Below are 12,632 nucleotides of genomic sequence, written 5' to 3'. Positions count from 1 at the left end.
AGAGATGTCATTGTAACCACCCTCCATGCATATTTTCAGCAGAGAAATGCTGAAAATGTTTTTGCTAAAATCTGCTGAAAAGAAAAAAACAAAAAGAAGAAAAATCAGTGGTGGTGGCGGCGGTGGTGGGACTTTAATTTTCTGATGAAAGACAATAAAAAATTTCCACCACATATTTGTGTGTATGTTGGGTGGGGGAGAATCATCTTTCAACTAACTCCACTAAAAGCCTCTTTACTATAGCAGAGCAAAATTCAGTGGCTGGAAACTGAAATTAGAAAAATTCCGATTCTAAATAACACGCATTTTTCACAGCGTGGGCAATTAGTTTTTGGAACAGCATCCCACAGGGCTTGGTAGACTTCCTGTCACTTGGAAACTGTCAATCAAGACTGAAAGTCTTTATAAAAGATACACTGTAATTCAACCATGTAGAGTCAACTTCGTAGAAAGGAAGAACAATTCTCTCTGCTGCATGAATTATAAGGCAAAATTCTCTGGCCTGTGTTATTCAGGAGGTCCGACTGGATAGTCTAATGTCCCCTGCTGGCCTGGCAATCTCTAGAAGTGAATTATAAAGTGTTCATGTTGCATAAAGACATGGAATTTCCATCCTGAAGAGGTTGGCTAACTCTTTTCTTCTATTTTTTCTCTTTTAGTGATGTCTAGAGACTATCTGGCTGGTCTTTCTCCTGTTCTGAACCCTGCTGCTATTTCCAGCAGTATTAGGTTGTAGACTAGCACAAGGGCACCACAGAGAGTTTTATCTGTTATCGCACAAAGGAGTGCAGGAATTGCCAGACTGGAACAGAGCGGAGATCTATATAGTCCAAAATCTATTAACCGCAGAATCTAGGGCACCCGACCTTTACCCTATCTCAGGCTCAAGGTGTAATCCAGTTAATTAGGCACCCCACCCTCTCCTGTCCCGGGCACAGGGCAAAACTCAGTCAATTTAAGTGCCAACCGTTACCAGTGAAAGAGCCTTACACAGTAATATCTTTAACCTCTATTTATTAACACTTACCAAAACAGAACATGCATGCTAAACGTACAGTGCTCATCACTCCCAATAAGGCAGACGAACTTCTTGATGACCTGTCATGATTAGATCATCTGGGGACTCCAGCTTCTGTATAAAATGGTTGGCAGGGTGTTGAAGTCTGGCAGCTCTGAATGGGCTGTGTTTGGAGTGAGTTTCCAAAAAACTTCTTTTTGGAGCCTTGTTTTTATAATGAAACTTGAGTCCTGCTTATCTATACCTTAACCAATTATTTTAACAAAACAATATTTTCCACCAATCTTAGCCCATCACCTAAGAGTTAATTTAAATTGTGACAAAAACAAATTAAAGAACAGACAGTGATAACTATAGGTAAACAAAAGGAAGTATTACAAATTAAAAAACAAACAAAGTAATCAGTGGTATCTTTTCAACTGAAACTGCTGGTAAGTGGTTTTGTCAGAGTGTTATTTTGCAAAGTGTTCTTTACACATATTAAGATTTGTCTGTTTGTTTGGTCACTGCTGTGCTATTAGGGCAGAAATGTTTCTTTACAACCCAATATTATATTGTTTTGGTGCAGTTTAGATGGGACATGAGTCCTTGCTTTTTAGCTCATGGCTGCTGCTTCTTACTGCAGAAAGGCCATGGTATTGTCTGTGGCCAGTACCACAGGAAGGTGCAAGAAAACCCACCATATGAAGATATGGAATAATCTGCCCCCATGAAGATCTCATCCTAACACCTAGTAGAGATGGTGCTAAGCCCTGAATCATGAGGTTTTATATGGCTTCAAAAATATGTTTTTGCATTAACTAGGATAACTGGATATTCTTGTTATTCCTAGAATATTCTTGTTATTCTTAGAAATATCCAGCCCCTCTTTGAAACTGGCTGAGTTCTTGTACTCAAAGACATCATGTGGCAGGGAGTTCCACAGTCTTGTTACATGTTGAGTGAAAAAGTATTTCCTTCTTTCAGTTTCTGACAGGCCACTTAATAATCTTACATAAATACCTAGCAACATGGACATTTAAAACAACAAAAAATTAAAAAATCCCCACCAAAACAAATACTCTGTTGCACAAAGAGAACAGGAGTACTTGTGGCACCTTAGAGACTAACAAATTTATTTGAGAATAAGCTTTCGTGGGCTACAGCCCACTTCATGGGATGCACAAGCATTCATTGTTGCACAAGCTTCTCCTCCTGAGGAAAGGATGAAGGAACAAACACCTGACAGATGTGTGGTCACATTGCTTAAGGTTCTACTTGAAGGTGCTAAGATACTATGGTAATGAGCTCAAGATTAAAGCCTATCTACAATAGAATTTAGAAGAGTATATAAAAGAATCAATTTAATTGAATATCCTCTTGTTCTTGTGTTATGAGCCTGGTAGAAGAGAAGCTCCAGAACTACCATCCCAGTCCCAGTTGTGGATTTACAAACTTCAATCATGTCCCCTCATCTCCATCTCCTTTCTTACGGGAACGACCCCAAATTTCTCCAGACAGCTAATCACTTCTGTGTAGAGAGTGTTTTCCTCCTTAGCACTAGTGCAGTTAGTGTCTTCCAATGCATTCAGTGTGTAAGATACTGCACTGTCATCGTCAATACAAAAGATGCTGCAACTTCGTCAAGAAATAAACTCTGTTCTGCAAACCTCAGCAAGTGGTTTTGCTGCTTTGTTCTTCTTTGTTTATGTGTACCTGGCATTTCCCAATGGGTGGAGTGGGCCTGGGGGCTCAGACCAGACTCTCAGTGGATCGTCAGAGTGTCAGCTCTTTAAAAAAACAGAAAAGTTTTTCCAGCTCTAAGGTTGTAAAGAAAATCTTCAGTTTTAGATCATGATATGCATGTCTGAGAGAATGGGTGCATGCTGACAGCTAACTAGGTAGAGAGGAGTAGAGGGATGGAGATAGATCGTTAGAGAGGGTGTATAGGGATGGATGGATAGAGAGGGTGTAACAGAGTGTAACCCTGGCTAACGGGCCTGAGGAAAAAGGGAGCCATGCTTGTTGTCGGGTAGATGAGAGATAAAGAAGACTGCAGCATGCTCACCTTGCCAAGGGCGTTGAGCCTTGTGATGAGGCGAACCCTGGGGAATGGAAGGCTGGCTAAGCCGAGCTGGAGGTGGGATGAGAGGAGGACAGCTCTGCGTGGAGAAATGTGAGTGATCCCCTGCCTCCCTGCCTGAGGTGCCTGTCTGCTTCCTCCTGCCCACTCCTCCTGCTGCCTGAGGGGAGCACAGGCCTCCCTCAGCAACTGCCATTCCCTGCCTGAGGGGAGCATGGGCCAGACCTATATCTTGCCTGGCAGACAGGGCCGGCTCTAGGATTTTTGCCGTACCAAGCAAGAAAAATTTTGGCCGCCCCCCTGCCTTTTTTTCATGCCTCCCAGCCCCACACCAATTCCACCCCTTCTGAACCCCTTCATAGAATCATAGAATATCAGGGTTGGAAGGGACTGCAGGAGGTCATCTAGTCCAACCTTCTGCTTAAAGCAGGACCAATTCCCAACTAAATCATCCCAGTCAGGACTTTGTCAAGCCTGACCTTAAAAACCTCTAAGGAAGGAGATTCCACCACCTCCCTAGGTAACTCATTCCAGTGTTTCACCACTCCCTGTGTGAAAAAGTTTTCCTAATATCCAACCTAAGCCTCCCTCATTGCAACTTGAGACCATTACTCCTTGTTCTGTCATCGGGTACCACTGAGAACAGTCTAGATCCATCCTCTTTGGAACCCCCTTTCAGGTAGTTGAAAGCAGCTATCAAATTCCGCCTCATTCTTCTCTTCTGCACACTAAACAATCCCAGTTCCCTCAGCCTCTCCTCATAAGTCATGTGCTCCAGTCCCCTAATCATTTTTGTTGCTCTCTGCTGGACTCTTTCCAATTTTTCCACATCCTTCTTGTAGTATGGGGCCCCAAACTGGATGCAGTACTCCAGATGAGGCCTCACCAATGTCGAATAGAGGGGAATGATCACATCCCTCTATCTGCTGGCAATGCCCCTACTTATACAGCCCAAAATGCCATTAACCTTCTTGGTAACAAGGGCACACTGTTGACTCATATCCAGCTTCTCGTCCACTGTAACCCTTAGGTCTTTTTCTGCAGAACTGCTTCCTAGCCATTCAGTCCCTAATCTGTAACAATGAATGGGATTCTTCAGTCCTAAGTGCAGGACTCTGCACTTGTCCTTGTTGAACCTCATTAGGATTTTTTTGGCCCAATCCTCTAATTTGTCTAGGTCCCTCTGTATCCTATTCCTACCCTCCAGCATATCTACCATTCCTCCAAGCTTAGTGTCATCTGCAAACTTGCTGAGGGTGCAGTCCACGCCATCCTCCAGATCATTAATGAAGATATTGAACAAAACCGGCCCCAGGACCGACCCTTGGGGCACTCCACTTGAAACCGGCTGCCAATTAAACATGGAGCCGTTGATCACTACCCATTGAGCCCAACGATCTAGCCAGCTTTCTATCCACCTTATAGTCCATTCATCCAGCCCATACTTCTTTAACTTCCTGGCAAGAATACTGTGGGAGACCATATCAAAAGCTTTGCTCAAGTCAAGGAATAACATGTCCACTGCTTTCCCCTCATCCACAGAGCCAGTTATCTCATCATAAAAGGCAGTTTGGTTAGTCAGGCATGACTTGCCCTTGCTGAATCCATGCTGACTGTTCCTGATCACTTTCTTCTCCTCTAAGTACTTCAGAATTGATTCCTTGAGGACCTCATCCATGATTTTTCCAGGCTGACTGGCCTGTAGTTCCTCGGATCCTCCTTCTTCCCTTTTTTAAAGATGGGCACTACATTAGCCTTTTTCCAGTCATCTGGGACCTCCCCTGTTCGCCATGAGTTTTCAAAGATAATGGCCAATTGGCTCTGCAATCACATCCGCCAACTCCTTTAGCACCCTCGGATGCAGTGCATCCGGCCCCATGGACTTGTGCTCATCCAGTTTTTCTAAATAGGCCCAAACCACTTCTTTCTCCACAGAGGGCTGGTCACCTTCTTGCCACACTGTGCTGCCCAGTGCAGCAGTCTGGGAGCTGACCTTGTTTGTGAAGACAGAGGCAAAAAAATCATTGAGTACATTAGCTTTTTCCACCTCCTCTGTCACTAGGTTGCCTCTCTCATTCAGTAAGGGACCCACACTATCCTTGACTTTCTTCTTGTTGCTAACATACCTGAAGAAATTCTTCCCCAAATCCCCAGCCCCACCTCCTCCCCCAGGCATGCAGCATTTCCCTTTCCATTGCTTCCTGGGGACCCCCACGACTTCCTACCCTAGCTCACCTCCGCTCTGCCTGCTCCCCCTGGTGTGCCACAGCTCCACTTCTCCCCACTCCCTCTCAGGCAAAGGACAGCAGAGAAGCGGAGCAGCGGTACATTCAGGGGAGCAGGCGGAGCAGAGGTGAGCTAGTGTGGGGGGGTGCAGGAAGTAACGGGGGATAGAGGAACTACTTCCCGCTCCAGCTCACCTCTGCTCCACCACTGCTGCCTCCCACAAGTATCGGCGGCTCGGCTTCTCCTCTCTCCCTCCCAGCCTTGCTGCATGAAACAGCTGTTTCATGCGTGGCAAGTCTGGGAGGGAGGGGGGAGAAGTGGTGCAGCAGTATGTTCAGGGGAGTAGGCGAAGCGGAGGTGAGCTAGGGTGTTGGGGTGCAGGAAGTAACGAAGGGTAGAGGAACCGTTCCCCACTCCAGGTCACCTCCACTCCACCACCGCAGCCTCCCCAAGCACCCGCCGCTCGGCTTCTCCTCCCTCCGACTTGCTGCACAAAACAGCTGTTTCGCACACAGCAAGCCTGGGAGGGAGGAGGGAGAAGAGAAGTGGCAGCGGGGCGCTCAGGGGAGCCAGCAGAGGCGAGCTGGGGAGGCAAGTGGGGGCAAGGGGGCACTTTTCCCCATACCCTAGAGTCGGCACCTATGATGGTCTGCGCCAGAATGCCGCCCCTAGAAATGTTCCTCCCCAAGCACCTGCTTGTTTTGCTGGTGCCTGGAGCTGGCCCTGCTGGCAGGGCTCGTAGAGTTGCCAACTTTCCACTCATACAAAACTGAACACTATTGCCTGCAGCTGCCCTGTCCCTCTTCCGAGGCCCTCGCTCTCCTCTGAGGCCCCATCCCTCACTCACTGCATCCTCCCTCCCTCCGTCGATCGCTCTCCCCACCCTCACTCACTTGCTCATTTTCACCAGGCTGGCTCAGGGGGTTGGAGTGCGGGAGGGGGGGAGGAATCTAGCTGGGGGTGTGGGCTCTGCTTTGGGGCCAGAAATTAGGGTTCAGGATGTGGGAGGGGGCTCCAGGTGGGGGGGCGGAGTCGAGGGGTTCAGAGTATGGGAGGGGGCTCTGGGCTGAGACAGGGGATGGGGCATTGGGGAGGCGAGCGATCTGCCTGGGGGTGCGGGCTCTGGGGTGGGGCTGCGGATGAGGGATTTGGGGTGCAGGAAGGGGCTCTGCACTGCGGCTGAGGGGTTCAGGGGTAGGAGGGGGATCAGAGCCGGGGCAGGGGGTTGGGGCATGGGAGGGGTTCAGGGGTGACACTTACCTAGGCAGCTCCCAGAAGCCGCAGCATGTCCCCTCTCCAGCTCCTATGCAGAGGTGCAGCCTGGTGGCTCCGTGCACTGCCTCGTCCGCAGGCACTGCCCCCGCAGCTCCCAGTGGCCTAGGAGCTGGAGGGGGGACATGCCGCTGCTTCCGGAAGCTGCATGGAGCCATAGCAGGCACCACTGTGCCACAGACCGGGGTTGAAAACCAGACACCTGACAACCCGAGGCAGGGGGTTAGACCAGATGACCCCTGTGATTCTGTGACACTGTCTCTCCTCCGTTTGAGGAGAATGCCCGCCCCCAAGCCTGTGGCAATCACGGGCAACCTCCTGACTCTTCCCTCTGCCTGGGGGAGTGCAGGCCTCCCTGTGTCACTCCCCCTGCCTGAGGCAAACGGGAGCCTCCCCCTGACACCGTCAGCCCCTGCCTGAGGGGAGCCTGGGCAAACCCCCAACACTGTCACTCCCTGGGCCTGAGGGGAGCGCGGGTGACCTCCTGACACTGACTCCCCTTGGCTGCAGAGAGCATGGGCGATCCCCTGACACTGTCACTCCTCTTGGCTGCGGGGAGCGTGGGCGATCCCCTGACACTGTCACTTCCCGGGCCTGACGGGAGTGCGGGTGACCCCCTGACACTGACTCCCCCTGGCTGAGGGGAGCGCAGGTGACCTCCTGACACTGACTCCCCTTGGCTGCAGGGAGCATGGGCGATCCCCTGACACTGTCACTCCTCTTGGCTGCGGGGAGCGTGGGCGATCCCCTGACATTATCACTCCCCGGGCCTGAGGGGAGCGCGGGTGACCCCCTGACACTCACTCTCCTTGGCTGCGGGGACCATGGGCGATCCCCTCACACTGTCACTCCCTCTACCCGAGGGAAGAACAGGTGACCCCTTGAAAGTGTCATTCCCCCTGGCTGAGGGGAAAACGGGTAACCACCCTGACACTGTCACTCCCCCTAGCTAAGGGGGGCTGGGTGACCCCCTGAAACGGTCACTCCCCCGGCTGAGGGGAACACGAGTGACCCCCTGACATTGTCACTCCCCCTGCCTGAGGGGAGCGCGGGCTACCCCCTGACACTCACTCCCCTTGGCTGAGGGAAGCGCAGGTGACCCCCTGACACTGTCACTCTCTCTACCTGAGGGGAGAACAGGAGACCCCTTGAAACTGTCATTCCCTCTGGTTGAGGGGAACATGAGCGAATCCCTGACACTGTCACTCTCTCTACCTGAGGGGAGCATGGACGACCCCCTGACACTCTCACTCCTCCTGCCTGAGGGGAGCGTGGGCGACCCCCTGATACTGTCACTCCCTCGACCTGAGGGGAGTGCGGGCGTTCCCCGACACTGCCCTTTAGTGTGGAGTAAACTGGCCTCGTGAATCCAGGAAAATTCACCTTGGGAGTTGTGTTACTTGTGAGTTGTCTGGTGTTCCTGATGTACTTACTGCAAATCCATCTTCCTCTTCCCTTTATATGCTTCCTCTTTATTTCTTCTTGTAAATAAAATGTATGTCGATTTTTGGTTATGTCAAAAGAGTATATCTACGAGGGATCAGGCTAGTCTTGGATTTAAGTGCTGGGTCAGGGATAGCTGAAACCACATAGGAACCCTATTGTACCTCCCTGACCCCTTTAAACAGTCAGGTGGAGGCACAAGCAGTTAGTAGCTAAGAACCCAAGCCTTTGAACCCCCTGCAGCCAAAGAAGAGGGACACCGGATAGAGGCTCCTGTCGATGGTTAGCTGCCATATGGGTACATCGACCTGTAACCCTCTCTCCCCCCTCCCTTAAAATAAAAACATAAGAATGGCCATACTGGATCAGACCAATAGTTCATCTAGCCCAGTATCCTGTCTTCTGAAAGAGGCCGGTGCTAGATGCTTCAGAGGGAATGAACCAAACAGGGCAATTATCAAGTGATCTGTTGTCTACTCCTAGTTTCTGGCAGTCAGAATTTTAGGGACACTGACAGCATGTGGTTGCATCCCTGACCATCTTGTCTAATAGCCATTGATGGACCTACCCTCCACTAATTTATCTCTCTTTTTTGAACCCAGGTATACTTTTGGCCTTCAAAACATCCCCTGGCAATGAGTTCCACAGGTTGATTGTGCATTGTGTGAAGAAGTACTTCCTCAGGTTTAGAATAATAGAATCATAGAATATCAGAGTTGGAAGGGACCTCAGGAGGAGGTCATCTAGTCCAACCCCCCGCTCAAAGCAGGACCAATTCCCAACTAAATCATTGTTTGTTTTAATCCTGTTGTCTATTAATTTTTTTTGAGTAATCCCTGGTTCTTGTGTTATATGAAGGTGTAAATAACACTTCCTTATTGACTTTGAGGGGCTTTGACCCGGTCTTAGGGTTTTCCAACTTTTTGGCACACTTCACAAGACCGGACAAAAGTAGAAACATCCTTGCCCATTTCCTCCCAGTGGAATGACCTCCCCAAATGTTTTTTGGTCCTGTTTACCCCAGCATGGCCACTAAGATGATTGTGGGCTAAGCTTAAGAACTTTACCAGATACTTAGTTGGAACTACCAACTGTCTCTGAGGATGCCAATCTTCCTGATGCCCACCAGAAAGAGTTTCCATGTATAAAAGTCCTTTTTTACAACAAACTGGGATTGATTAGAAGAGCTGAGAGGCGGTGGGCTGCTCCATGCTGCTGTCCAAGCTTTCTGGAGGCTTTTATCTGCTTCCTGTTCGGCCTGGAACTGTTTCCTTGATGCTGGAGACATTAGTTCCTCATTGGATTGTGGACCTGGGCTTGGCCTCTCTGGAAGCGATGCAGCTGATGGGTCTGTTTTCGTTGACTGTGAACCACTTTCCACTGGTGCACAATGTGGTATTTTAGGCTCTGGCTGTAGGTTTATCTGCTGTTGCTGCCAGTGCAGGCTCGGTGGTGCCCTCTGGTGTTGAAATTGTAGATGGGTTTGCAAGTGCTGGATTCAGTGCTGGCAATGGTTTTTGGTTTTGGTGCTGGTTGCTTCGCCAGTTCTGGTTTTGGGACTGGCTTTGGCTGAGTTTCTGGGACTGGATCCACTACGGCTGCTGCAGTTGTTGGCATGGGGTCCGGTTCCGCCACCTCTGTCTGGGACTCTGGTAACACAGATGGGGCCCTGGTGGAAGGCTTGGAAACAGAGATAGGTGTGAAAGCTTGCTTAGCCTGGCTGCAGGTGACCATTCCCACCCTCTTGGCTAGCTTCACAGGGTTGTCCAAATCTTTCCCCAGCAGCATGGGAATGGGATAATCATCACAGACTGCAAAAATCCCCATTCCAAACCAGCCCTTGTACTGGACAGGCAACTCAACTGTAGGCAAGTTTAAAGATTTTGACATGAATGGTTGAATCATCACTTGGGTCTCTGGGTTGATGAATTTGGGGTCCACTAAGGATTGGTGGATAGCTGACATCTGTGCACCAGTGTCCCTCCACGCTGTAACCATCATAGAATCGTAGAATCATAGAATATCAGGGTTGGAAGGGACCTTAAAAACCTCTAAGGAAGGAGATTCTACCAGCTCCCTTGGTAACCCATTCCAGTGCTTCACCACTCTCTGAGTGAAAAAGTTTTTCCTAATATTCAAACTAAACCTCCCCCACTGCAACTTGAGATCATTACTCCTTGTTCTGTCATCTGGTACCACTGAGAACAGTCTAGATCCATCCTCTTTAGAACCCCCTTTCAGGTAGTTGAAAGCAGCTATCAAATCCCCCCTCATTCTTCTCTTCTGCAGACTAAACAATTCCAGTTCCCTCAGCCTCTCCTCATAAGTCATCCCTCTCACACTCACAGTTTCCCTTCACTCTGAGGGTACCTGGGAGGCATCTGGGCCTGAGGACCTTGGGTGTGACTCCGGAATAATGAATTGCAATCTATTGGGGTTCTTGGGGCAGTTGGCCTTCACATGCCCCAGCTCATTACATTTAAAACATTGCCCAGCTGACTGGTCACTAGGGTGAGGTGAGTTGCTGGAGACTGGTGTGGTGGGACGATAAGGTGGCCAGGGCTTTCCTTAGGATGTAGGTGTGGCCTTGGGTTGCCCCCGGTGATAGGGTTTTGTTTCGGGTTGCCCTTTCTGATATTCGCTTCAACTGCTACTAGTTTGTTTTTGTTTTTGTTTTTTGCCACTTCCACCCATTTGGCTCCAATCTCCCCTGCCTCCATTACAGTTTTGGGCTTCCCATCTATGATGTACCTTTCTATTTCCTCAGGAACACCCTCTAAGAACTGCTCCATTTTTATTAGGAAAGGCAGATCTTCCAGAGATTTAACGCTTGCTCCTGATATCCAAGCATCCCAATTTTTTTTCAATGTTTTAGGTGTGCCAGGAAAATGCCACGTCCACTTTCCACTTTAGGGCTCTGAACCGCCGACGGGCATGGGTGTTAGCCCCATTCTGATTCTGGCCTCATTTTTAAAAAGTTTGTAGCTGTTCATGTGTTCCTTAGGCATTTCAGCTAAGGACCCACTGAGCTGCAGCCTCAGCTATACCATATATTGGTCTGTAGAGATGCTGTACCCAAGGCAGGCCCTTTTGAAATTCTCTAAGAAGGCTTCAGTATCATCACCTGCCTTGTAGGTGGGGAATTTTCTGGGATGGGAAGCGGTACCTGGAGAGGGGTTGCTAGAGTTGTCTGGTATATTTTGCATAGCCCTTACCCTCTCTAACTCCAGTTCATGCTTCTTCTCTCTTTCCCTCTCCTCCATCTCTCTTTTGTGGGCAGCTTTGTTGGCTTCTTTCTCAAGTTGTTTTAATTCAAGCAGTCTCTTACGATTCTTTTCATTCTTTTGTGCTTCCAGTCTGGCCAGCTCTAGTTTATTAGCCGCGTCACTGGTACTTATTTTCCTGCTTTCTTGTGCTGGGTCACACCCCCTCTGCAGTTCACTGAAACTGGGATGCACCCAGCTCAGGGGCTGCTTAGTTAACAGAGACTTTTACAGCGTTTAGTGTTTAGCCTTTCTGGGTCTAAACTAGCTATACCTGAGATTTAGAAAGGAAAAAAAAACAATTCAGCTTGTAAATTCCTTTTGCTAGCTGCTTGCTCACAGCTTGAAACCTTCTTTAACAAAGACCCTTGTTAAAAAAACTTAACATCTCTGCCTTCAGGCAAAGAGAGAGAAGATCTCTGCTTTCCAAGCAGCTAAAAAGGAGGAAATTTTTTTTTACTGGCTTTTGTTTAAAATGATCCCACCGTTACCACCATGTCAGGGTTCCCTCCCCACTCTGAACTTTAGGGTACTGATGTGGGGACCTGCATGAAAGACCCCCTAAGCTTATTTACCAGCTTAGGTTAACAGTAAGCTGCCACCACCAAGTGTGTTTGGGAGAGCCACTTGGAACTCTGCCTTCCCCCAACTATTTCCCAAGTCCCTATTCCCCCCTTTCCTGGGCAGATTTGAGACTAATTCCTCCCCCGCCCAAGTCCTTACACCCCTTTTCCTGGATAGGCTTGAGAGTATGACCTCACCAATCAGTCCTGGGGAACACAGATCCAAAACCCTTGGATCTTAAAAAAAAAAAGAAAAATCATTCAGGATTAAACAAAGACTGTGAATGGCTTGCCAATTACAGAACCAGTTTCTCCTCCCTTGGTTATCACACCTCAACTGCTAGAACAGGGCCTCATCCTCCCTGATTGAACTACCTCATTATGTCTAGCTTGCCTGCATATATATACCTGCCCCTGGAGATTTCCACTACATGCATCTGACGAAGTGGGTATTCACCCACGAAAGCTCATACTCCAAAACGTCTGTTAGTCTATAAGGTGCCACAGGACTCTTTGCTGCTTTTACAGATCCAGACTAACACGGCTACCCCTCTGATACTTCTTCAATAAGTACATTTATTGATTGTGGCAGAGGGCAATTTCCTGCAATATGCTGGGCAAACGTAATTGAAGTAAGTTTATGTATCATTGTGAACATAAGAACATAAGAGTAGCCATACTGGGTCAGACCAAAGGTCCATCTAGCCCAATATCCTGTCTACCCACAGTGGCCAATGCCAGGTCCCCCAGAGGGAATGAACAGAACAGGTAATCATCAAGTGATC

Source organism: Gopherus evgoodei, unplaced genomic scaffold (genome assembly GCF_007399415.2).
Source record: "Gopherus evgoodei ecotype Sinaloan lineage unplaced genomic scaffold, rGopEvg1_v1.p scaffold_31_arrow_ctg1, whole genome shotgun sequence".
Taxonomy (NCBI): domain Eukaryota; kingdom Metazoa; phylum Chordata; order Testudines; family Testudinidae; genus Gopherus; species Gopherus evgoodei.
The sequence above is the reverse complement of the archived record's forward strand: the minus strand, read 5'-3'. Positions refer to the sequence as shown.